Genomic DNA, 26,419 nt, shown 5'->3' on the forward strand with positions numbered 1-26,419 from the left:
CAGATGTTTCAACCTTAGGGGTTTTCACTGGATATAATGATAATTCATGATTAGCATGGACATGAAAGGTATTACTATTATTATGTCTTTTACAACAGCAATGACATAATTTTAAACTAACTAACAACAATGCAAGCAATAATATTCCCATAGCAATAATATGATGAGGTTGTTGTACAGTTTTGGTTACAAATCATAATACATTATACTTAGTACACAAAGACACTCTATAAGCTATATGAAAGGCATTCTTTTTAGCTTGATATATATTCTGAAGCACGTGAATTTGCCCTTGCAATTCAGAGATTCTTTGAACCTTTGGTAACAATGAAAGCAAATTTTGAAATCGATTAGGTACTAAGCTGGTCCAATTAAACTAAGGGCTACTTGCAAAATTCTATCTGCAGGCCAATAAACAATATGATTGCCTGCGGTGGTGATGAGATTAAAATGTATATCTTGCAATGTGGTGGTTTTAACATACATACAGCTATCATTAGCTTGAAAAGTAATTGTCTTGTCAGGATAGTTCCTTGTCCTCTACCCTCCCAGCAAATGTTATCATAAACAGTGACAACTTCCCTTGGCTTCAGTTTATGGATACACTGAAGCTGCAGGGGTTCTAACAGCCAAATGTCCATTGACTCCCTATTCCTATACAAAATATCAGGTGTTTTTTTAGAGGTACTGACTATAAATCAGTTAGGTATACCAGGTGGTCTAATTTCCCAGATGTCTTGGTGGATAATCCAGTCCCATATGCATCCTTCCCATGGACCCGTCAAGATTTGGTATGTGGGAGCCAAACCTCCCCATCCGGTTCAAATGCTTGGAAGGAGCACTGTGAATGTCCACACTTCCACTCAGAAAGTGTCCAGATATGTCTCCATGACCACAGATCAGATGGTACTCCTGATGTGTCTGTAAGCGCAGTGGGCCAAGTCTGATGCTCAAGATCACTCTGAATGGCCATCAGCTGGTCATTCAGGAAATCCTGAATTTCCAAACGTGCTAGATCCCACTGCAATGCCTTCCCAGCCTCAGTGATATTCAATGCCATCTTTAAATAAATCACTAAAGTGTGAAGGCCTTGGTCATTGGTTTTATCAAATATATGGCATTGTCTGTATTTGGATGTATTACAGGGGTAATAGTGTAATGGAGGAGGTGGCAGAGACAGTGACAACAAAGTGCCTTTAGTACTTATCATTTAAAAATCCAATTAGAGAGAGCAATGCATACTGAAGTATTTATCCAAAACACAGGGCACAGCCTGTACAATAAACCCCAAAATCCAATCAATACCACATTCCCAAGCAGGGTCCCACAAATTTCTTCCTGCCAGTGTATAATTCTTTGTTTCTTCACCAGGATCAGTTCTTAATGTCCTTTCTAGTCAGGAATTCCTGGACTTTGGCAATTTCAGTGGAGTGAGTGTTCCTTCTTCTTTCCCAAAACAGTCGTGGTTCAGCATCCTGTAACGGTTTTGATTCTTCTAGAAAAATTCAAAGGCACAGTAGATCTGTCAGTGGATAAGGGAGAGCACTTCACCTTGTACTTTTTACCTACTGTCCAGAAGGCACCGTGGAGCTAGAAGGAGAAATGGCTAATGATCAGTAGGAGAATTCTCCTGAGGTGGAGGGGTCTTTTTGCAGTGAGAATCATGGGTCCAGGCAGTTAGTCTTTGGCACTTCACAGTGGTGTTGGTAGTTAGCAGGACTTTCCAGCGTGGAGCCAGAGCAGTCTTTCGTTGGTGGACCTTTTACATCGATCCAGTCTCCTGATTCCAAGGAGTGGCAGGGCTGCTAGGGTCTTTGGGTAGCGCTTCTTTACCTGTGAGAAAAGAAACCTAACACATTCCATTAGTGCCTGGCAGTGTTTTGCAGATCTCATAGCTACTCGGGCATATTCAAGCCCCCCTTCCTTTTCTTGGTTGTCAGCCAAGTCTTAGCTGTGAGCAGTGTCCTTGAATGGAGTCAGTGTCTTATCTTTAGCTTGAGCATACTAGCTATATTTTCCCAGTTAACTCATTCTGCTCTTTTTCCTTCTCCCCTTCTTGGCTTCTTTTAACCTACAAAGGAAACTTCTACTCTTCACTCATACACCTTTTTCCCAACCATGAACACATAAACATTACCTTTATACAGTACATTAGTCTTAATATTCAATGTATGCCACATATACCCTTCCACTACAATAACTTTATACAGAGCTTTGGAGCAACAAGCCAGGACAAGCACACCCACTTTGAGGAGTTCACTCAATACAACCTCTAGTCCAATAGCTTCCCACCATCCCCAGCCCTCTGGCTAGAAATCTTAGGTAACCAAAAGGATCCCATGTACAATATGGGGAGTGGGTTAACTTTTCATGTCCTTGCTTCCAAAGACTGTTTGTAGGCAAATTTTAACAACAATTTTTTAATTAACAATCTGGCCAATGAAATTTCTTTTTCTTACTTAAGGAAATGTATTAGACTTTAGTTTATCACATTCTCCTGATTTATCCAAACACTTTATATTCCAAAATTGAATAACACAAGTATCTGCATTTAACCCTTCTATTTGATTTTAACTAGACTATCCTATGAAACTATTAAACACAACAATTTTGGCCACGAGACAAACACCACAAGACAGGACATAGAGCACAAAACATAATTCCTGTTGTGCCAGTAAATGCATGATACGTTGAATGCTGTTTAGCTGGCATCAGTTTTCTCTGAAAGACAAGAAAAACAGAGGTCTACCCCTTCTGGGCAGTCAATTATCACTTAAAATATATAAATACCCTTGTTAATTTCAGGCAAAACAGAGGAATTACTCCATATTTCCTTGTATTTGTTTCATAGGCAGCCCAGGTTTCAGTGGCTTCTACCTTATCAGTTAGATAATTTGCATTAATACAGATGCTTTCTGGCTTGCTTTTGGATCCAAAGCTATCCACAGCTTAAAGATTCTTACCTTAAAAGGGACATAATTAACTTTACCAGAATTTTGATTGCTTTTTACTTTTAACTCCTGCTTTCAAACACTGAAAGAAAACATCACTACTTATAGTGCCCCTTAGAGCCTAATAAAATTTCAATTACATAGCACTGTATATATTTCTTTAGCTAATTCAGCTAAATTGTTCATAGCCAAATGATTGCAATCTAATAATTTCTTTGCCTGAATTTATTTACAAACATTTCACAGACACCAAGAACTTTCCTCTTTAGCATTTTATAAAGTTCAACTGCTGTTCCCTCCAGCAACTAGAGAGAGAACTTCTCACTCTCCCTTAAATCACTTGCTTGTCTCCCAACAGCCACTTTTATCAACTCAAATCACCATTTCAAGTATTGTCCTGGGTATTTGAAATCCCCATGCTTACACTTATTTACTCCTTTCTTCCACTACACCCTCAAAATTCTCCAACCTGTTTTGCAATCTCTCTGTCTGTTGCCTGCCCGCTTGGGCCCAATCTTGCTTTCCTTGCTGAACCGTTCCTTCCATGGGCACCAACTTGTTCCACTACCAGTTTAGCTAGGAGGGTGGGCTTCTCATCTAGCCTCCACCCCTCCTGGTGTCTTCCCTTAAACATTCTTACCCATAAGACTCCCTGAGTCCTCCCTCGTGAGGCTTGCCACCTGGGCAGAAACGCATGGCCCACTGGCGTTTAACTATTCAATTTCCTCTTGTAGCAAACACACTGCTGTTATGGTGTATGCTGAGCACAAATGGTTACATTTTGACAAGTCCCTGAAGGACCAGTACTTGCTTAGCCTGGGCTTCCTTTTCTACCTATCTCAAGGCCTGCAACTTGCCCTGGGCATAGGTTTGAGTTGCTGCCTGGTTCATGATCTATGCTCTTAATTGCTCAATTCTAGTTATCAAGTACACATCTCTTCCCTTTTCTCCAACTTCTCTATTGCCCAGTCCTGCTACAACTGGGGTAGATCCACCTGCCACCCTTCCCGGTCAACCAGAGTGGACAGAGGAATGCTAAACCACTCTCCAGTTCTCAGACTTACTGCGGCTGAGAGTGGGCACACCTTTAATCATGCAATCCTTAACATATAACATCAACAATACAAAGCAAAGCAAACATAAAAATAACAAGGGTAAAACAAATAGATGGTGTAAATTCTGCAGGGCTCCCCCCCCCCTCAATTGCTCACCAAACTTTGACAAATTTCTGTTACCAATCTATCCCTTGTGTCAGGTGATCAGGCTGACACTGCAGGACGTTGGGGGAAGATAAAGAAAACACACCATATAACTGAATTTTAAAGCTTCATTAATAAAATAATAAAACAACAATGGAGAATGTTGGGAACGCTCCCACATCACTCAGGAAAAACATTAATGCCCCAAGCCCTACGCCATTTTCATACTCACACATGTCCAGACTGGCCACGTCTGTGTATAACGTTCAGAGAAGGGGGAGAGGTGGACGGAAGATTATCCTGTATACAGCTTGTCCAGAATTTCCAACATGCTTTCGCTCTTGGGAGGACTGTTCTTTTACACCCTGGAATCTCCTGCAGCGTTTCTTTCAGAGATTCCAGTCCAGGTCGGCTGCCTATGGCTTCTTCGGTGTCACCAAGCCACACCGGCTCCGGGGTCACAAAGGCACTCTGTTGGATCTCACTGGACAGTTAAGCTTTGCAAATGTATCTCAGTTCTGTAACTTGTATTGCCTTTAGTTTGCCTCTGTCTATATTTTTTTTTCACAGCCAGCTGGGGCCGAAAGCAGTTTTTCTTTGTACTTAGCATAGTCTGCGTTGATTCTTGACCTTGAATGCATAGCAACTTTCTCTTTATCTCTGAGCCAAGCTGAATTTCTAATTAACCCGTTCCTTTCCTCAATAGACAAATTGCTCACACTGTCAGAGGCTTTTTTTTGGTGATCAAAAGCTCCTCTTAGATGTATGATCTTATTTAGATTGAAGATACCTTCTAATGGGCATTGTTTAGATGGATTTTCACGCGTGTAAAGATTCCAATACTCTAAATACCTGCAGGTTGTTGGACCATAATGTACGTACAAGGAATAAGATGGGGTACCCTTAGGGGGTGAGCTGGAATATTTAGACTGTCCCCCACCCATTTTCCACTTACACACACAGGGAGGGTGCCCTGTCCGCGCTAGCGGCACATAAACTAAGAATCTCTCCCTACAGGGTACTCACACAGGAGAGGCTAACGAGGATGGCCACGACCCTCCTACACCTCCTTTCAGCAAAGAGCGTCGGCTAGTCTCTGGGAGACGGTGCCGCTTACTCTGATTGCATCCAGTGAGATGATCAGACTGTCAGTAGCCCACATGGAAAAGGAAAGGGGAAGGGAAGAAGGTACACACGCTCCTAGACCCAGGTAGTTTCCTCACCGGACGATGCCAGGCCAAGTCAGCCCACCGTGGGTCGGATCTTCTAAAGATCCACTAGTTACCGGGCTTGCGTTAGAGCAGTCCTGGTCACGTGCTTTTGCTTCACAGGGTACTCTGGGCATCTTCCGGTAACAGTCACTCACACTAGTGTACACACACACACACCAAGGCCTTATTTCCAAATACCATGATGCATCTGTACCTTATGTCCGGACCCAATACCATGAGGCGGTATAACAACCCCTCTTGAGGCGGTAAAAACCCCTCAGCACCGGTGCATCTCTAATGCATCTCACTATGTATTACCTAATGCATTACCTTATGCATTACCTTGTTGGCCAACCCAGCAGTTTCCCAGTACTGCTATAAACTAACCTGATTGGGGCTTTCCCCCAATACCACTCTGCATCTGATCTTGCTGCACAGTCAATAAGTTCAGATGGCGTGAGCCCAACGGACACAGACGTCCCCACAGACAGTCCTCCTCCGATACCCCAATAGAGATTTCAAAAGGTCTGTTACCTCTATTGTGGCGCCATGGGGTTCACAGGGGAACGATCTGTAGCAGCTGCCCCTGGGTCCGTGGGCGTTGCCATCCCGGACGAGCCCCCAAATTGTCGGAGAAAAACTCAGTTCTCGCTTTTTGTTTGGGTGCAGCAAAATCAAATACTTTATATTAACTCCAGCAATTGCAATAGAGGGAGGGAGTGCCCTAGGACACTGGGTCACCCCAGTCCCGGACAGGTCTCTCCACAGGTAAACAATTACAGCAAGCATTTATACCTTTGTTACAGACAATAACAAGCAATAATACAGACAATAATGAGCAACAGCTGCATTTTGTTTATACATAGGCTATCCTGCTATCTTATTTGCCCCATGTTGGGCGCCAGTCTATGTATTTAATTATCAGTGCAAGGTCGTGATAACTTCTCACATAGTTCTTTCCTACTCGCCTCACACTAACCTCGCTTCTACAAATCTCACGTCATTAGGGTTACAATTAGCCTAACTCTTGCTAACAGACTGACATGCATTAAGATCCCCTACAAATCCTTGTCAATTCTTTTTCTTCTTCCACAGTATGTTGTGATAAACTCAGGACAGACAGCTGCAAGAGGGGTGTGGTGGGTGGGGGTAGAAAACAGTCCCAGAATGTTAAAAGGCCCTCCACCCTATCAACTGAGGAGAGGTAGCTACAGGTCAATCAGGTTCAGCTGAGAAGGGGTTACCAGAGAATCAATTAAAATCAGCTGAGAGGGAGTTACCTGAGGTCAGTTAGGATCAGCTGATTCCAACTAAAGGCTGCCTGAGACCTTTTTAAACCCTTCCCTGTTGGGAGAAAGGAGAGTGAGAGTTATGGTCATGGTCATGCTGCCAGTAGGTTAGGAGCAGTGAGACAGCAAATTTCACCAGGAGGGGAGACTGCATTCCCTCCCGTAAGGGAGAAAAACAAGCCCAAAAGACTTGTGGAGAGAAGGAATGGACTTCCCAAGAGGGACTGTTTTACCCAAGCCTGTCTCACCAAGGCTAAAAGCAGCAGAGGCTGGTGAGACTGAGAAGGTGCCTTGCCACAATGTATATTTAGTAATTAATATGCAATTCTATCAAATGTTTGTCATCATAAAGAACTTTGTCTCTTGAAGACACTAAATTTTACCTCTGTCCATTCCCAAGACATTGAACACCATTTCATCTCTAATATTCAACCCATTTCATATGATTTCCTCCTGCTTCTGAAATAATAAATGGCTTGAATATTCCCCCTCAGAAATGAGAGAACTGCCAAACACGAGTAGCATTGAATTATACTTCTAGTGTTAAAATACAATCTCCTTCTGGAAACCCTAGCTAGCTTCACAACCAAGAATTAAATCTCTTGAAATATTGTATCATGAAAACCAATAATTACTCTTAATTTCCACATCATATCTCAGTTGTCAGGGCATTCATATATTCACTTCAGCGTCCTTCAAATATTAAAAGCAACAACAGAATCACTTGATTTGGGGGCAGCTATTAAAATATGTATATATTACATACTAGGTTTCACCTATTTTTAAAGATATTTATCAGATTATTCTTCATTTGTCTATAAATAGATGTTCAGATTACTTTCCACTAAAAAAGGGGGAAAACTAAGCTACATTTGTATTATGCAGTGGCTACCATCCCAGACCTGTTTGATTCTTCCTTTCAAGTCTTGGGGAATCTTTATCTTTTCTCTTTTTTATAGAGCAGTCTCTGCCAACTCTCCTTCATTTTGTGGGAGAGTCATAGAATCATAAAAGATTAGGGTTGGAAGAGACCTCACTAGGTCATCTAGTCCAACCCCCTGCTCAAAGCAGGACAAACACAACTAAATCATCCCAGCCAGGGCTTTGTCAAGCCTGACCTTAAAAACTTTTAAGGATGGAGATTCCACCGCCTCCCTAGGTAACCTAGTCCAATGCTTCACCACCCTCACAGTGAAATAATGTTTCCTAATATCCAACCTAGACTTCCCCCACTGCAACTTGAGACCATTGCTCCTTGTTCTGTTATCTGACACCACTAAGAACAGCAAAGCTTCGTCTTCTTTGGAACCCCCTTTCAAGTAGTTGAAGGCTGCTATCAAATCCCCCCTCACTCTTCTCTTCTGCAGACTAAACAAGCCCAGTTCCCTCAGCCTCTCCTCATAAGTCATGTGCCCCAGGCCCTTAATCATTTTTCTTGCTCTTCTTTGGACTCTCTCCACTTTGTTTACATCCTTTCTGTAGTAGGGGGCCCAAAACTGGATGCAGTACTCCAGATGTGGCCTCATCAGTGCTAAATAGAGGGGAATAATCACTTCCCTTGATCTGCTGGCAATGCTCCTATTAATGCAGCCCATTATGCCGTTAGCCTTCTTGGCAACAAGGGCACACTGCTGACTCATATCCAGCTTCTCATCCACTGTAATCTGCAGAACTGCTGCTTAGCCAGTCAGTAGCAGTGCATGGGATTGTTCCATCCTAAGTGCAGGACTCTGTACTTGTCCTTATTGAGCCTCATCAGGTTCTTTTGGACCAGTCCTCTAATTTGTCTAGATCAATCTGAACCCTATCCCTACCCTCCAGCATATCTACCTCTCCCCCCATAGCTTAGTGTAGTCTGCGAACTTGCTGAGGGTGTCCAGATCAATAAAGATCTTGAACAAAACTGGCCCCAGGATCAACCCCTGGGGCACTCCACTTGATACAGGCTTTCAACTAGACATCGAGCCATTGATCACTACCTGTTGAGCCCCACAATCTAGCCAGCTTTCTAACCATCTTATAGTCTGCTCATCCAATCCATACCTTTTTAACTTGCCGGCAAGAATACTGCGGGAGACCTTATCAAAAGTTTTGCAAAAGTCAAGATATATCAAGTCCACTGCTTTCCCCATATCCACAGAGGCAGTTATCTCATCATAGAAGGCAATTAGGTTGGTCAGGCACGACTTTCCCTTGGTGAATCCATGCTAACTGTTCCTGATCACCTTCCTCTCCTCCAAGTGCTTCAAAATGCTTTCCTTGAGGACCCGCTCCATGATTTTTCCAGGGACTGAGGGGAGTCTGTAGTTCCCCGGGTTCTCCTTCTTCCCTTTTTTAAAGATGGGAACTATATTTGCCTTTTTTCCAATTGTCCAGGACGTCCCCCAATGCCATGAGTTTTCAAAGATAATGGCTCTGCAATCACATAAGCCAATTCCCTCAGCACTCTCGGATGCATTAGATCTGGACCCATGGACTTGGGTGCATGTTCAGCTTTTCTAAATAGTCCTTAACCTGTTCTTTCACCACTGAGGGCTGCTCACCTCCTCCCCATACTGTGTTGCCCAGGACAGCAGTGTGGGAGCTGACCTTGTCTGCGAAGACGGAGGCAAAAAAAGCATTGAGTACTTAAGCTTTTTCCACATCTGTCACTAGGTTGCCTCCTCCATTCATTCAGGGTCTCTCACTTTCCCTGATCTTTTTCTTGTTGTCAGGGGCGGCTCTAGGGATTTTTCCGCCCCAGGCATGGCAGGCAGGCTGCCTTCGGCAGTTTGCCTGTGGAGGGTCCGCTGGTCCCATGGCTTCGAAGCTGTGGGACCAGCGGACCCTCCACAGACACACCTGCGGGAGGTCTACTGAAGCTGCGGGCCCCCCACGACTTGCCGCCCCAAGCATGCGCTTGGCATGCTGGTGCCTGCAGCCGCCCATACTTGTTGCTAACATACCTGTAGAAACCCTTCTTATTACCCTTCATATCCCTTGCTAGCTGCAACTCCAGTTGTGTTTTGGCCTTCCTGATTACACCCCTGCATGCTCAAGCAATATTTTTATACTCTTCCCTAGTCATCTGACCAAGTTTCCACTTCTTGTAAGCTTCCTTTTTTAGTTTAAGCTCACCGAAGATTTCATTGTTAAGCCAAGCTGATTTACTGCCATATTTGCTATTTTTTCTGCAAATCAGAAAGGTTTGTTCCTGAGCCCTCAATAAGGCTTTTTTAAAATGTAACCAGCATTCCTGGACTCCTTTCTCCCTCATATTAGCCTCTCAGGGGATCCTGCCCATCAGTTCCCTAAAGGAGTCAAAGTCTGCTTTTCTGAAGTCCAAGGTCTGTATTTTACTGTATTTGCTCTATTTGCAGCTCCCATGGACCTCCCGCAGGCGTACCTGCAGAGGGTTTGCTGGCCCTGCGGCTCCACCGAAGCCGCAGGACCAGTGGACCCTCCACAGGCACGCCTGCGGGAGGTCCACCGGAGCCCTGCCTGCCGCCCTCCCAGGGACTGACAAAGCGCCCCCTACGGCATGCTGCCCCAAGCACACGCTTGGCGTGCTGGGCCTGGAGCTGCCCCTGCAATCTAAACAGAAAACAGAGGAAGGCATGCTAAAAAAAAAACATAGGGACTGAATGGTGAAGTTTAGTCTTTTGTTAGTTTCTTGCTTCCAAAAATATTATTTTGTTATGGGAAGGGGGGGAAGGTGAAAGGTACCATCTTTTACTTTGCTCGCACTCCTCCGAGCGGAGGACAGGAGTTTAAGATAGAGCTTGAAGGTGGAAAGTGTGGACACATTGTGTTTAAGCTGGAGATCCAGGCATAAGGGGTAACAAGGGGATAGGAACAGTGATTAGAGTCAAGAAGAAGCAAGGCTCTGCACAGCCTTCAAGATGAGGACAAGTGAATTTGCTATGGAATTTGAAATCACTCTTCAGTTTGCCTGGAAAAGAGTCATCATCTTATTCCACCTCTTTGTCTCACACTTTCCGAATTGCTGCAGCTGCGCTTTTGGCATGCAGGGTAGCACTGAAAATGCTAGATTTCAGACCTGGAAGTTCCTATAAGCTCTTGCATCTCACCATAAAAGCTGATGTTAGGCAAATGGTCCCAACTCCCACAGTTAGCAGGGCTCCAAAGTGGGCTGTAGGACAGGGGTCTGCCACGGTGTGTGAGGGTGATAGGGCCGGGGCAGACGGTTGAGGTAAGAAAGAAGGAGTGAGATTATTAGGCTCCCCTACAGTTGCTTATTGGGGTCCCTCACAGGCTGTGCTTTAGAGTGCACACTTCAGTGGCCCTCAGTGGCGCTGTGTGTGCCTCAGGGACATTTTAAACCCTTCCCACAGGGGTACTGCTCACATCTCCCTCATTTACATAGTCCCTAGAGCCTGCAAGAGGCCCCGAGGCCTTCACAGAGCCTCTAGTGTACCCCAGCTAAGTGCAAACCCAGCAAGCAGCTACAGCTACAAAATCCTCCCCCCTCCAGTCTGCTCAGAGAATGGCGGGGGGGGGGGGGCGGAGGACACATAAGGGAGCCGCTGTTCTCCCTCCCGCAGCCTCCTGGTGTGAAATCTGCAGAGCTGCCAGCGGAGGGCGCCCGTCCCGCTCCACGCCTCCCCCAGCTGGTGGAGCGCGGGCATCCTCCGGCTTCTTGCCGCCTTCGCTCGCCCCTCGCTGCAGAGTCCCTGTGCAGCCAGCGGGGTCTTGCCCGCGCGGGGCGTCAAATCTGCTCTCCGCTAGTGCGGCTCGTCCCCCTCCCCAGCCTCCGACTCCGTCATCGTTAAATTACTGCACCAAAACCACCAATGTGCCCGGACTACAGGGCGAGGAGGAAGGCGCTGTCTCCGGAGCCGATGCGGGCAAAGGGGCTTTCCAAAGGAAGTTCGCATTTCTCAACAGCTCAAAGCAGCGCCCCAGCTCGCCCAGTCTCCAGTGCCTTGCAGTTAACTGAGCCTCGGAGCAACCCAGCCAGCTGATCGGCTGTAATTTCATGGCAGACTGGGAATCAATATAAAATTCAAATACTTTTGTGCCACCTGTTGGATTTTACCGCTAATTACATGTAACTGGAAATAAAGTTATGCATTAATATGGAAGGCGTTTCCTAAACTGATGATATTAACTGCCTTTGTAAAACTATTTTCGCTTACCATTTAGAAATATTTTTCCATGTATGCATGGTGGTGTATTACTCTTCATAATGATCTGCTCTGTTAATTATTGTCATCGTTTAAACTAGTTACAATCTGATGTGCAATAGGAGACAATTTTCTCTCTGAAAGAATATTCAAACCAAATTCTAGTCATACGCTAATGGAAGGTGGAAATAACCAGAGATTCTCAGCTCATAAAAACTGTTTACATATGTAGTACTAAACAAGGGACATTAAAAGTAATTGTGCTGTGCCCATGCTGTGTTCAAAGTTGAATAAGTGATAGATGTTAATAAATAATGTAATATTATACCAACAGCACAAAAGACACTGAGGATATTCAACATCAGAATGTCTCAAACTGTTTTGTCCAGATTTGGTGCACTAAGATGTCAAATAATATGATTCAAGGTTGAAAAATAGCTTTCTTTGTAAGCTTTTTTTAAGAATCAATTTTGTTTTCCTTTTGCATTCTAGGGGACAGACAATATTTAATATATTTTTAATATACAAGGTAGTGTATATTTATATAAGAATAAATATACTCATCAGCTGGTGATTTTATCACCTGGATATTTTGAGCAAAGTACATTTATTAGAAAAGAAAACAAGATTATCTATAGATCACTAAAATATGCTATCCCTTACTCCCTTTCTGTGTATAATTATCTTATTCTCTACTTTTTTCCCAGAGATTATCTATAGATGAGCATGCACACAGATGTGTACACACAAAGAGGGCCCAGCACACTCACCTATGGGTACTGCTGAAGTAAGTACTGGAGGCCCCTTGCTGCAGCGGGTGCCTCTTCAGGGATGAGCTCTCTCCCAGCTGCCACCCCTGCGGCTCCTGAGGGAAGGGGAGTAGAGTCCCTGCTGCCATTTCCGGGGAACATAAGACAATCCCATGCCAGTGCACATGGGGGCACAAGGGCCATCCCTGAGGGTTAGGACCATAGAATGGAGGGCAGGGGGTAGAGTGCTATGATGTGGTGTTCCCAGAGTCCTGGATTAATCTGACCCCATTGCCATGATTCCTGTTTTTAAGGGGAGGAAATACTGTACTAAGCAATCCATGCACAAAATACTTGTTTTCATAAATATAACCATTTGTGTTGTGGGCATGTTTCCACAATTTATATTTCTGAAACATCAATATAAAAAATTGTAAAGAAACACATGAGCATTGTATAATGCAAATGTGTGAAAGAGTTAGCTGTGAATTAATTCTAACACAAAAATCTATACTAAAATTAATAGTTATTGTTATGGATTACACTTTATTGTGGTTATGACATCTGTCCGTACACTCTATGGGGGATTTTAGTGGTAGAGTTAATGGTAGCATTGTATTAGCACAACAATGATTTTTAAATAGGTATTATTTTATCTAGTTTGGGGTTTAAGGGGATTTTGACCCATAGTTTTCCCCTAACCTTACAAAGACAATGAGCCTAATTTTCCACTGTTCGTACATTGAGTAGCCATTTACAATTATGCAAAGCAACTGTAAAATATTAACAAATCAAAACAGTGTTTACACCCACTTTTTACTCTGCTTGCAAGAGTACAAATAACTTCACAAAGTGTAAGTGGAATACACTGGGCAGTGTGTGTTACATGTCATCCCTATGCCCAGTCCACAGAGGATGGGACTATGTTGAAGTATTTGGCTGTGAAGACTGGCTCTTTAGCTCAAACTCATCCATTTAGCCCTGGAAGCCATGGATTCATGGCTAATGTGATGATTAATATGGTGGCTGGAACGAAAGCAGAGTCCCATTACTTTAAAAATGCTCTGCTGAGTTGCCTACTCTTATTCCCATTAAACACATCTTATTCCCCATGAACTATATTAGGCCTAGTCTCCATCTTATGATTAGGTTGACACAAGGTAGCTTTAATCAACCTAGCTGTGGAAGCGTCTTCACTTATATTCGGCTCCTGCTGACGTAAGCGCCTCTCTATGCTGATTTAATAACACAATCTCCCTGAGTGGTATAGAGTCATGGTCCTTGTAATTAGGTCAACATAGTGACTGTTCTTTCCCTCTCATAAATTCTTTTTCCTTAATTTATTAAGTTTTTTATCAATTTCTAAATGTTTTTAATTGCCTGGTGTAATGGGATCCCCTAGGTACAACCTGGAATTGTGGGACTGCTGTGTCCCCTTAACTCTCCAGCCTGGGTTGTCTCTCACAATGCTTTGCTAATGACAAGCAGCAAACACCTGCAGGCACTGTTATCACTTAGCGATCAGCATACAGAGACACACCCAACTAAATTGCATGAATGATCTCTAAGCCATTCCTTAACTATACAGAGAGGAACACCAGCAAATCATCCCAGCCCCCATTTGTGCCCCAGAAATGTATCATTTTACACTGCTCAAGATAGTCTCTTGAACAATGCAAGCTCATTAATTAGTTTGCTACTTAGTCAAAGTATAGTAGACATGCACCAGATTTTATAATCTGAGCAGATTCCCCAGTCACTTTAAACAAACTCACTGGTAAAGATAAATCATTAAAATAAGTTTATTAACTACAGAAAGATAGATTTTAAGTGATTATAAGTGGTAGGCATAAAGGTCAGAAACAGTAACATAAGAAAATAAAAAGTAAACACACATTCTAAATCATAAACTTTCAGATTAAGCAAAATTTGAATCAAACAGTTTTTCTGACCCCACTGGATGTTGTTCTTAATACACAGGATGAATTTCTTTCTCAGCCTGTGATAAATCTCCCCAGTTCAAAGTTTTTGTCTTCCCAGTGTTATTGTTGCCTTCAGTGTAGGTGGGGGAGGAGAGCAGAGGTCTCAAGCTGTCACTGTTCCTTCTTTTATACTCTCAGTTCATGTCCCAGGGAAGATGCTGACCCAGACATGGCCTAGTGGGCCTTGCTGAGTCACGCAGTCGAACAATCTCCATTGTGCGGTCCTTGCGCAATAGAGTCACAGAGTTGAGCAATCTGCATTGTGTGGGTGCTTGCACAATTGTCTCTTACAGAATTGTAAATCTTTTGTTTGCAATTCCCCTGCTGGTTAATGGTTTGCGATGGTCACTTAATGCCCATTTGGGCATGGGTCACCACTTTTTGTTGTCATTGGACAGCAGTGGGTGTCTCCCAAACTCACAACATATTTCAATAACAGCCATATAGAAGAATAATATAATTCCACATACAGTGATGACACACATATTTTGACAGAACAATGATTTCAGCAGATCATGACCTTTCATATGGTACCTTATGAAGTATGTTTTGTGTGAAATAGCATAACCATATACAAATGCTGAATATGGGGGTTACAAGGTGCTACTTTGAGGCACGGTGCTTCACACCTGGTTCATGTTACAGAACAAAATTCTATTTTTTTTCATAATACAATTAATCTTTATTAGTTCACAACATATGCTGGCTGGTGATGGGCAAGTCAGACATCAATCAATTTCCTGTTACTGCTCTGTGTCATAGAACCCATAACATTGTTCACAAACAATATTAATAGGTGCATTTCAAATGTTATATTCCTACATACACTGCCATCACTACAAGTTTCATTCTGGGCCACAAAAGAGAGAGAGGCCAGGTAGAGCACGCTACAGCAACACACACTATTCTGGCTCACTGTTAAAATGGTCTTCCAAAGCCTCCCTGAACTGTGTAGCTCAGTACTGAGCTTTTCTTATAGCCCTTGAATCTAACTGTTCAAATTCAGCAGAAACTCACTCTACCTCCATCCACACTACAGTAGAAATTTTCCCCCTTTGCTTTACAGATATTATGCAGGGCACAGCAGGCAGCTATAATGATTGGGATATTTTTTCTCACTGAGGTCCAATCTTGTAAGTAAACATTGCCAGTGACCCTTCAAATGCACGTTCAACTGTCATTCTGCACCTGCTGAACCTGTAGTTGAAGCACTCCTTGGTGCTGTCAAGGTGGCTAGTTTATGGCTTTATGAGCCAGGGAAACAAAGGGTAGGCTGGGTCGCCCAGGATCCCTATTTCATTTCAACATTTCCAATGGTAATCTGCCAGTCAGCAAAGAGAGCCCCTGCTTGCAGCTTTTGAACAGACCTGTGTTCTTAAAGATGTGCACATCATGTACCTTCACTGACCAGCCCACACTGATGTCAGTAAAGTGTCCACAGTGTTCCACCAGTGCTCGCATAACCATAGAAAAGTAACTTTCTTTTGATGTACTGTTGGCAAGGTGATCTGGTGCTAAAATAAGGATATGAATGCCATGTATCACCCCACTGTATTTTGGGAACCCCATTGCTGAAAACCATATGCTATGTCCTACATATTGCTCAGAGTGATAGTCCTTCATAGCAGGAAGTGATTAATGGCCCTGCACACTTGTATAACAATGGACCCCAACTGCAAAATTATTCCTGACTGATAGCAATCTGGCCTTGTAAGGTTCCACAGTGCAATCACCATTCGTTTCTCAATTTTAAGGCTGCTCTCATGTTGGTGTCTCTGCGCTGGGGGCAACTTCAGCACACAGATCCAGGAATGAAGCCTTGTGCATCTGAAAATTCTGCAGCCACTGCTCATCATCCCAAACCTGCATAACAATGTGATCCCACCAGTCAGTTCTTGTTTCTGACCCAAAGCCAGTGCTCCACCATTTTCAATTGCTCTGTGAATGCCTCCAGCAACCTTGAATTGTTTCTTTCTCTGTCCCACAGCAATCTAGCCACCAAGGAATCATTATGTTCCCCGTGGCTCCTCATGCAGTTCTGTGCTTTCAGTGCTCATGACAATAGTGCAGAGCTGTGCAGCCTCCATGCTTCTGTCAGAGATAGTGGACTTAAGGAGAGACATGTAGGTTTGTAGGACTTTGAAAAGAAGGTGTGCAATATTATGGGCTACAGCTGAAATTATGGGATGGAAAACACTGTATTATGGGAAGTTGACCATGCTCCCAATCACGTATGCAGAACTTGTTTTGGCCCCATCAGGCATTGCAAGAACTTCCCAAAAGACCATGCTGGAAAGTGGCAAGTTGCAAAGTGGAATACCTACTCAGGGTGCACTGCTCCTGATGAGGATACTTACTACCGACACAAGGAGTCAAGTGTGCATGCATACAAGCGGCCATATGCCAACATAGCTTAGGTCGATATAATTTTGTAGTATAAACACGGCCTGAGTTATTGGTAAGGAATGTACTACTAGATATGCAAATTAGCCAGAAAGTAAGGAAACTACAATCTAACACAAGAGTGATCTTATCTACATGAGAAAATTGTGCCCATATAACTAGATCAGTTTTGAACAACTGCAAAATGAGTGTGATTGATGGCTAAGGTTCCTTCCTCTGCCATCCAGTCAACACCCTCCCTGCTTTCATTTGTTGCCTTGTCCTTCAATGAGAGACCCAGAAGGGTCTGGAGGAGCAATCCAGAGCAGGGAGCCGTGAATTAGCAGGGTAAGAGAAGAGAAACAGAGAAGAACCAAGCAACCAGAGGCAGAACTTGCCACATCTATTGAGCAAGGAGCCCAGCTCAGCCTCTATGTGAAGGGGAGAAGAAATGGGAGGAAAAGAGGGGACAACAGAGGAATGGGGAGGAGGAGAACAAAGGATTGCAAAAGGAAATCTGAGTGGCTGGGAGGAGAAGACTAACGGACCGTGTTACAAGATGGAACTAAAGGACTGTGAAGGAGAGGGGAAACAAATGTACTGGAGGAAGCAGTAACTGAGGTACTTGAAGGTGGTGTCACTAGTGGACTCAGGAGAAGGGAAGATTAATGCAATTGAAGGGTGGAGTAGAACTGGTTGGTGGAGAGGAGGATTGACGTTTTAGTGTGGAGGGTAATTTGATGGCTATATGGGGTTTTTGTAGAGGGACTCCAACTCTGGGGCTTTATGATATGCATACAATGTATGGGATTGGGAAGTCCATGGTACATGCAGTTACTATGTTGGTTTATATGGCATTACATGGAGCATTTCAGGGGCATGTGATTAAAGTGGTAAATGTGCTGGGGATCACCAAGGAGTCTGAAAAATCCCAAACCATACTGGAGCTACAAATAATACTTGTGCTCATTCCATCTACTTTTCCATCCCCACCCTCATGAAGTCTGGGGCATTTGAACAGAAAAGGCTATCATTCTGTTGTGATACTAATCTTATGTGATAGACCCAGGCCAGTTGGGAACAGCAGAGTAATAGAAGGGAGAGATACTGGCCACTGAATAAGCAGTTTTCTGTTCCCTGAGTGACCAGAGCAGGGGCTGCTCCAGGTTAATGAGAACACCTGACTCCAGTTAACCTGCTAAGAGTCAGATGAGGCTGTTAAGCACCTGACTGTAATTAAGGCCCCTCTGATGCTGTAAAAGGACTCACTCCAGTCAGGCCAAAGGGAACTAAGGAAGTGTGTGTGAGGAACTGGGAGCAAGAGGTGTGCAAGAAGCTGAGAGTGAGTAGGTAAGCTGCTGGAGGACTGAGAAGAACAAGTGTTTTCAGACAGGAGGAAGGTCCTGTGGTGAGGACAAAGAAGGTGATGGGAGGAGACCATGGAGAAATAGCACAGAGAGTTGTAGCTGTTGCGCAACTGTACCAGGAGGCACTCTAGACAGCTGCAGTCCACAGGGCCCTGGGCTGGGACCCGGAGTACAGGGCGGGTCCGGGTTCCCCCCAAACCTCCCAGCTCCTGATCAAACACAGGAGGAATTGACCCTAACTGTGGCTTCTGCCAGAGGGGAAGGTCTCTGGGCTGTTTCCTGACCCACAGGGTAAATCTGTGAGGTGAGCAAATCCGCCAATAAGCGCAGGACACACCAAGGTAGAGAAGGAACTTTTTCACACTTAGCAAATCACCATGGCTGTCTCTTGGACATAAATATTGGGGGATGGGTGGGAGACAAAGACCATTATGTCAGATTTGTTAAAAACTCTGCATTTTAGAAGAGCATACAGAAAGAAACACTCTTTCTGACCCACTGTATTGTGTCTCCATCCCTACAGTGACTTTGGGTGGTGAATTAGCATATTCAATGTTGCTGTTGCCCTTGGAGCCATAGACTGATTACATAAGGCCAGAGAGTATTTCAGCACTCAGCAGGTGCAGGATGGTGGTGAAGCATGCTCTAACAAGGCTTAAAGCAAGGTGAAGATGTTTGTTGAGACACAATGACAGTGACATCAGCAATGTACCAATAACATATTGTGACAGAGTGCTGGGGGCTAACAGGTGAGCCAGCATTCTGATCACTGGTACGTATTAGAGTGGGGAATGGAATCAGATTGGGTGGCTGAGGAAGCTAAGTAATTAATTAGCTTGCTAGCTAGACATTGATAAAAATACTGTAAGGAAGTGCTGGGGAGGAAGAGAAACAGGGCTAGCGGAGCCCAGACTGATGAACGTCTCAAGGAAGAGAAATTTCTGATCCTCTCAGGACCCTGGGAAAGGGCTAAAGGTACAGGGGACACTGTAAATAGCATTGCTGCACAAGAATGTAAAGGTGTCACTGAAGGGAATATAAATAAACCACACAACATTGCTACTTAACCAGCAAAGTCTAAACAGATTTCTGTGCCACCAGAGAGCAGGAGCAGAGGGCTGCCCTATTAGATATCTCAAAACTGTATCAGGCACAATGTCTGTGGAAGTAAGCATGATTTTTTTCAATACATTGTAGAGTGATGAAGCTAATTTAGAACAGGACAGACAAGGGATGAGATCCTTATTCCTGGCCTGGCCCTGACGCCAGGTAAAAGAGCCAATGAGGAGTAAAGGGGCACCAAAAAGGCCCAAATCTGGTTAGGGATCATTTCTGCTTATGAGCTATAAGGCTGTCTTCTGAGGACCTCCGTGCATGCCCTAGCTTTAGGGGCATACTGAGGGCAAGGCAGGGGCCAGAAAAGATATGTCATAGGTGAGAGCATAGCATAATAGAGATACTGGGCAGTGTTTCAGTTTGGGGAGGCTGCCATAATTTAGACAGGTCCCACAGAGCTGTCCAGATTACACTGAGGGATACAGAGCAGTTCAGAACTGGGGGGGATATAAAGGTGGCTTAAAACACCTTGGTTGCTCTTCCACCTGGGCAGCAAATCAGCACAGAATCTCATCGAAGGTGTACATCCAAAATCAGAAATGGTGTTTGGAAATATTTTCAAAATGCAGAGGATTTGGGGATGGATAGTACTTTACACTTCATATAGGCAGACAAATGTTAGCATTTGCTACTAGTGAATATTATTGTTTGCTGTGTTGGTGATGAGTTTATTCTTGTGTAGTGTCTGTTATATAAAATGTATGAGCTAGGTGAGAGATTCTGTGGAAGAGTGGATTAGAGATATACTACAGTTAAAATAAAGTATGCTTTGTGGGCTTTTGACACAAAGAAAACTAATAAAAGTAAACTTTATTGATCACATAAACACACAACCAGCTGAAGTAAATACAAGGTTTATAAAACTACTGGAACATTTAATTTCATAACTCTAGCAACATCCTGGTAGTTCCATGTTTTTTTTTTCCCCCACTTGCTCTTGTAGGGGTAGAAGGGAGATGATTTTTTGGTTTGCTGGCAGTTCCGGGGGGAAAAGAAATGGTTCAGATGGAATTGAATCTGAAAACTCTGAAAAATTTTGGCAAATTGAAAAAGTTCATTTCAGGTGAAACAAAACATCTGGAGCTGTGGAATTCATTGCCAGGGAATGTTGTGAAGGCCAAAACTATAATGGGCTTTAAAAAAGAATTAGATAAGTTCATGGAGGATAGGTCCATCAATGGCTATTAGCCAATATGGTCAGGGATGCAACCATATGCCCTGGGTATCCCTAACCTCTCATTGCCAGAAGCTGGGAGTGGGGCACCTGACATTGGCCACTGTCGGAAGACAGGATACTGGGCTAGATGGACCATTGGTCTGACCCAGTATGGCCTTTCTTATGTTCCTATGAGCCACTTTAGAACTGAAGATGGGTGGGTGCTCCACCAGTGAGGGTGGCTCTACCAGGATTTGTTGGACAGCAAAAGTTCACTGAATGGGCCAGGCCTTCTTTCCATTTGTTTTACATGATAGTTTGAGGCACTTTGCTTAAAATTCAGTTACATTTTGTCTTTGCGGGTAATAAAATGCGATTGACTTTGATGAGAAATACAAAAATACAATGTCAACAGTGCACGTGGCTGGGGTCACCCTGACTAAGACTGCTGTCAGCCACAGAGAGGTAAGGGAGCCTGGACAGAGCTAACAGAGGGAAAGAGAGCACCACTGATCCCTCCCTAAAAGCTGAGATGAGACTGCTGAACAGTGGACTGTGCAGACTGATGGCAGTGGAGGGTGCAGAGCAGCTACTCTAAAGAAGCACATGAAATGGAGTAGTGGTGGTGGCAGAAACAGCAGCAGTTTGTCTGAGGTGATGGACGGAACTGAGTGTTGGAAGCAACAGCTTCTTCAAGGTGATAGATGGCTCAGAATGGCAGCAATACCTTCAATGGCATGGACAGCAGAGAGCAGTGGCACAGCTAGGCAGCTTGGGCTGAAGCCTCAGATAGAGCAGCAGCCTACCCAAGAGACTCTGTGTAGGCCTCCCTGCCCAGCAGTTTAAGCTGAAATCAGTCCAGTTGGGTTAGACAATGGAATCCAGACTTCTCTGACCTATTAGAATCCTTGAACTTCTTCAGCCTAGGACAGATAACTGTGAGTGGGAAGCTGGGAAGGAGGAAAGTGTCCAGAACATATCAGCCACTCACAATGGCCAAAGGAGAAGTGAACCTGGGACTATGGTTAAGACTCCCTGAGGGTTGGAAGTCTTACCTCACAGACTTTCTGAATTACTGGTCTATCCAAATTCATTCTGTTTTCCTGTCTTCCCCATCCCACCCTTGCCATAGATTTAGAAATTCCAAGGCCAGAAGGACCATTGTGATCATCTAGAGTGACCTCATCTATAGCAAAGGCCATAGAACTTCTCCAAACTAATTCTGAGCATAGCTTTTAGAAAAACATCCAATCTTGATTTTAAAATCGACAGTGATGGAGAATCTCCTGGTAAATTGTTCCAATGGTTAATTATTCTGTTAAAAATTGATGCCTTATTTCCCATCTGAATTTGGCTAGCTTCAGTTTCCAGCCATTGGATCATGTTTTACCCTTCTTGAATTGTGGGCACTAGAATTGGACACAAAGTTCTCTTTGTTGTAACCCTGGACTCAGTGCTTGCAAGTGGGGACGAATTGCCGATTAGTGGTGCCTAAGGCAATGTATATAGTTTCCCAGGTTTCTCAGTGGGGGTCTTGAGGCAGTGTTAGTTATATCTTTAAGGAAACCCTTCAAAAATTGAACACAGCCCCTTTTGCTGATGACAACACCTGACAGAAGGGTTACATGTGTTTGCTTGTTAGTCCTCGATCAGGCACATCCTTATGTCTTGCCTCCTCGGACACTTTTATTCTGTTCAAGCCACTATGTTTGTCTGGCTCAGCAATCTTATGTCACTTCAGCTCTGCCTGCTCACTCTGACATATGGCTTCCTACTTCTTCTGGCTCTCCTCCATAAGCAGCTTTTCCTGCTCCAGCCTCCATAGCTCTGGACTGCTTACCATCACAACTACATCTGCTAGATTATCTAGGGCCCCATCCATGGCACTCAGTCACCTGTATGCCCTATAAGAGAATAAAATACCCTTCCTGGCTCTTGGTCTGGAGCTGTTGCCTCATCCTGCCTCATGGCATATGAATACATCGTGGCCACCAGCTCCAATTTCTTCTGGTTAGCAGTTAGACCCCACTGCCACACAAGCTGCTCTTTCATGAACTGCTCATAATTGATGCTTACTAACTTATTGATATCTGAGACAAACTAACAGACTTGCTCCTGGCTTTTATTTTAAGACAAAAAGTGTAAATCCAGCAACAAACAGTGTTTTAAAAAGCTTCACACACTATCACATAGATCCCATTAGCTACCACATCCTGTCACAGGTCCTAGCAAGCTCCCCTTCCTGACCACTCACTAGTACTGTGAAGCGTCTGTAACCCGAAGGGAATCCAGCCATTGCCCCCATAGGTGGGTCCCTAAACACTCTCTCAGGGCACACCTTCTATCTGCCACCCCTTTCTGAGAGCTGGAACCCACTGTCCAGCCACTTAGCTCCTCTGGGCTCAGTGCTTACCCTTCAGACTCCCAGGTACTTTTTCACACCCTCTGCCAGACTCCACCCAATAGTAGTGAAGCTTCTGGTTTACATTTAATTCTGTCAGGGGCATGCAGCAGTCATGAAGCAGTTTCCATACACAGAGAGACACTTTGTTCAGAGTTTAACACTTTCATGCTCTTTTATACTTAATTGTGTAAAGTATGAGGGAGTACAGATCATACAAAAGACTAAATACGCCTTGCTTCAGTTCCTCACTGCTCCAGGAAATTCTTTGGGAGGGAATCAGAGTTCCTTGGATTGTCCAGAGTCCTTGGGTCCATCTGGGCTCAGGAAAGTGGGAAAGGCCCTTCTGTCCTATAAAGTTGCTACCTACTGGATGACCTTTCCCTCCTAGAGCCCCTCACCCATCTTCTGTGACCTCATTTTTTCCTGCCCCGTGCATTCTCTTCCTGTGTGGTTCCCTGTTCCTGAGTTGTTCCTTTATACACCTCTACCTCGATATAACGCAACCCGATGTAACATGAATTCAGATATAATGCAGTAAAGCAGTGCTCCTGGGGGAGGAGAAGGAGGTCAGGGTTGCACACACTGGTGGATCAAAGCAAGTTCTATAAAAATCAGTTTCACCTATAACACAGTAAGATTTTTTGGCTCCCGAGGACAGCATTATATAGGGGTAGAAGTGTATTAAAGCTGCCTCGGTCACCTGTCCTCTTTTGTTCTACTCCTTGTGAGATTCCATTGCTTTTATGTTCTTCCCGCCCTTCTGAGGAATCAGTTAACCTGGTTTTTCTAAGGATTCAGCTGCTTTTTTACCTAAGTTTTGTGAGGTCTCAGTACTGTTATTAGCCATTAAGTATTTCTCATTGTCCCTGTCTGGTGTGTATTTGCTACACAGTCAGTCAGTAATAGTGGATCCACATACACATAGGCACTCATAAAATAGCAATTGTTCATAGTACACAATATCAATTACATAATATCAATCAGAATTCATACATTATACAGAGTCCCTGAATTAGTAATAATAAATTATGGGATTAAAACCATGAAAAAGGCACCTCTATCCCTTGGAACACCAAAGAATGTTACAACAGTAATCATTTTTTTTCATTTCTCATTCCAGTGCCTTCTTGAAAGGGACTCTGTACAGAGACTCCAAATGGCAAGGACATAAAATATAGTCTTCATACATAGCAATAAAATAATGAAGGTAATGATAGGAGAGGTGAGGTATTGGGAGCAATATGAACAGAGAATTTGGGGGTGGATTGGGTACAGTTATGAGCTAACAACTTTTATGCATGGTAGCTTAGTAATCTCTACAGCCCAGTGTATGTGGGGCAAGACTTCATTTCCTAAAGAACATTCATCTTACCGGACAAAACAAAGGATCCATTCTCCAGAAAACTTTAATCATATTTGAATTTTATATGTATTGCCAGTTTTTCGAGCTGTGAGGTATAATGTTCCAGTAATGTGACAGTTTTTCTTTCTTTCATTCTGAGCATTTTGCCCATCTTCCTGGATAAGATTCAAGAGTGAGACAGTGGCAACCTAAGAATATTTCTGCTGTTAAATGTGTTTAACAGTGGAACAGATTTTGCAAATAGTTCTTGGTAATCATGTCCCAGTTTGGAGTCTCAGTGAATCATTGTAACGTTCTCGACAGCCTTTTCCTGGCTCCCCATTTTTACTCTCAAGTGATGTATGTGATTAAAGGCCAACAGCAGAATAACAGCATAATTTTGTAACTCAAGATAAGTGGCATAGCTTTACATAATTGTCGCTGAGAATCCACCTCTTACAGACTTGGATAAAAGGCAGAACAGACCTTATATGTGTTTGGATATTCCCATTCAGTGGAGTTGCCAGCCTGCCAAATTAACAAAGAGTAAATTGTAAAGCAAATCTTCTTTACCATGTGTTTTCTTACATAACCTTCTCAAGAGAAGCTTTTCTTCAACTCTATGTGCAATGACAAGCACTGCCTTGGAGCTGAAAGGCCTCACATTCTCAGTCCAAACTGTATGATCCCATTATCTAGGTCTGCCCTAATCAGCCCAAACCAAGGGCCAAATTCTCTCTTAAAGGCACAAACATATTAGAAAGCAGAATTTGGCCACAGGTGTCAGCAGGAAACAGTCAAGTTAACAAATCTTAAAGCATATTCTCTGAAGTAAAAACTCTGCCAATGTGCCACTCAATAGACTATGCATGATGAATCATCAAACAAATATTCTCGGGCATAAAAAAAAAATCTAGCCTCTGCCAGCATGCCAATCAATCAGAGATTGCCTAAAGAATCACAAAACATATTCAGAGACAAGTAAAAAATTTCTGGACTCTGCCAGTATGCTGGGCCAATCAATCATGGTGTGCTTGATGAATCATGAAACACATTCTGCAACATGTCAGCACATATACATAGCTGGCACAGCTCTCATCACCCTGAGTTTGTCTCACAGTTAAATTGACTGAAGGTGAGTTATAGAAATGTTTTTTCTCCCACCTACTGACCTCGACAAACAGCAAGTCTTAAAATTGCTTAGTGTGTCTTTGGTTAAAACTGAAGATTTTAGACAAGGGTTCAACAAGATAGCTAACACATATTTGTGATATCTAATAGGTTGTTAATCCACCATTGAAACTGTTGGGAACATATTTTAACAAGAGGATGGACTCCGACAGAAATCTGTCTCTTTAAAGTCTTCCATTTTACTTAAAGCAGAGTGAGGACCAATTCAACACTAATATCACAAATGTCCTGTTCCAATGCCCTTACAAATTAGACTAATTCCACCATCATGATTCAATACATAGGCAATACATCACTATTATTATTCTCTTATTTCACAGCCAGCACATATAGAGTTGCTACTTGACAGATAATCCTTCCATTATAAATTGTAAAATGTTGAGAGCCCAGCGTATCAAAATACCTTGGATCAAGTTAAAACATTGCATGTGAATCTCCACACATAAATTTATACCAGTGTACAATGGAATTGGTTAATTTTTTTCTGACAAATTTTTTTTTAATGATAAATGACTTTTTTCTCCCTCTAACCCTTCCCCCCAATTTAGCAGAATTTTTTCATTTAGTTTGAAATTTTCCTATTTATTGATTAAAAAAAAGGAAAATTGAAAAAAAAATTGTAAACTTTTTATGTTTCTAGAAACCAAATTATTTTTTAAAGTTTTTATTTTACCAAGACCCAAAACAATTTTTATGTTTTAATCAATAAAGGAAGATTCCACAAAAGATTTTAAACAAAAAAAAGCTTTCAATTTTTGTTGTTGTTGAAGATACTTATCATGTTCTTACCAGCTGTAATAAAATAAATAATAGTAATACATACCAGTTTTCATCAGTAGATCTCAAACCACTTTATAAAGGGAGTATTATTATCCCCATATTACAGATAGTGAAACTGTGACTGCACTTAGTTTAATGAAGTTATTCTTGATTTACATTGGTGAAAATGAAAGA

The 26,419-nt window shown here is 43.1% G+C and overlaps 1 long non-coding RNA gene across 1 annotated transcript; it reads right to left on the reverse strand.

Annotated features, from left to right (window-relative positions):
* Window positions 1-524: 524 nt before the first annotated feature.
* Window positions 525-8,493, reverse strand: LOC115644933. The gene is made up of 3 exons (XR_003998638.1): window positions 8,380-8,493; window positions 8,280-8,285; window positions 525-540 (listed from the first exon to the last, which is right to left on the reverse strand). It is a non-coding gene; the product is annotated as an uncharacterized LOC115644933 (long non-coding RNA).
* Window positions 8,494-26,419: the final 17,926 nt, after the last annotated feature.

Source organism: Gopherus evgoodei, chromosome 2, assembly GCF_007399415.2.
Source record: "Gopherus evgoodei ecotype Sinaloan lineage chromosome 2, rGopEvg1_v1.p, whole genome shotgun sequence".
NCBI classification, from domain to species: domain Eukaryota; kingdom Metazoa; phylum Chordata; order Testudines; family Testudinidae; genus Gopherus; species Gopherus evgoodei.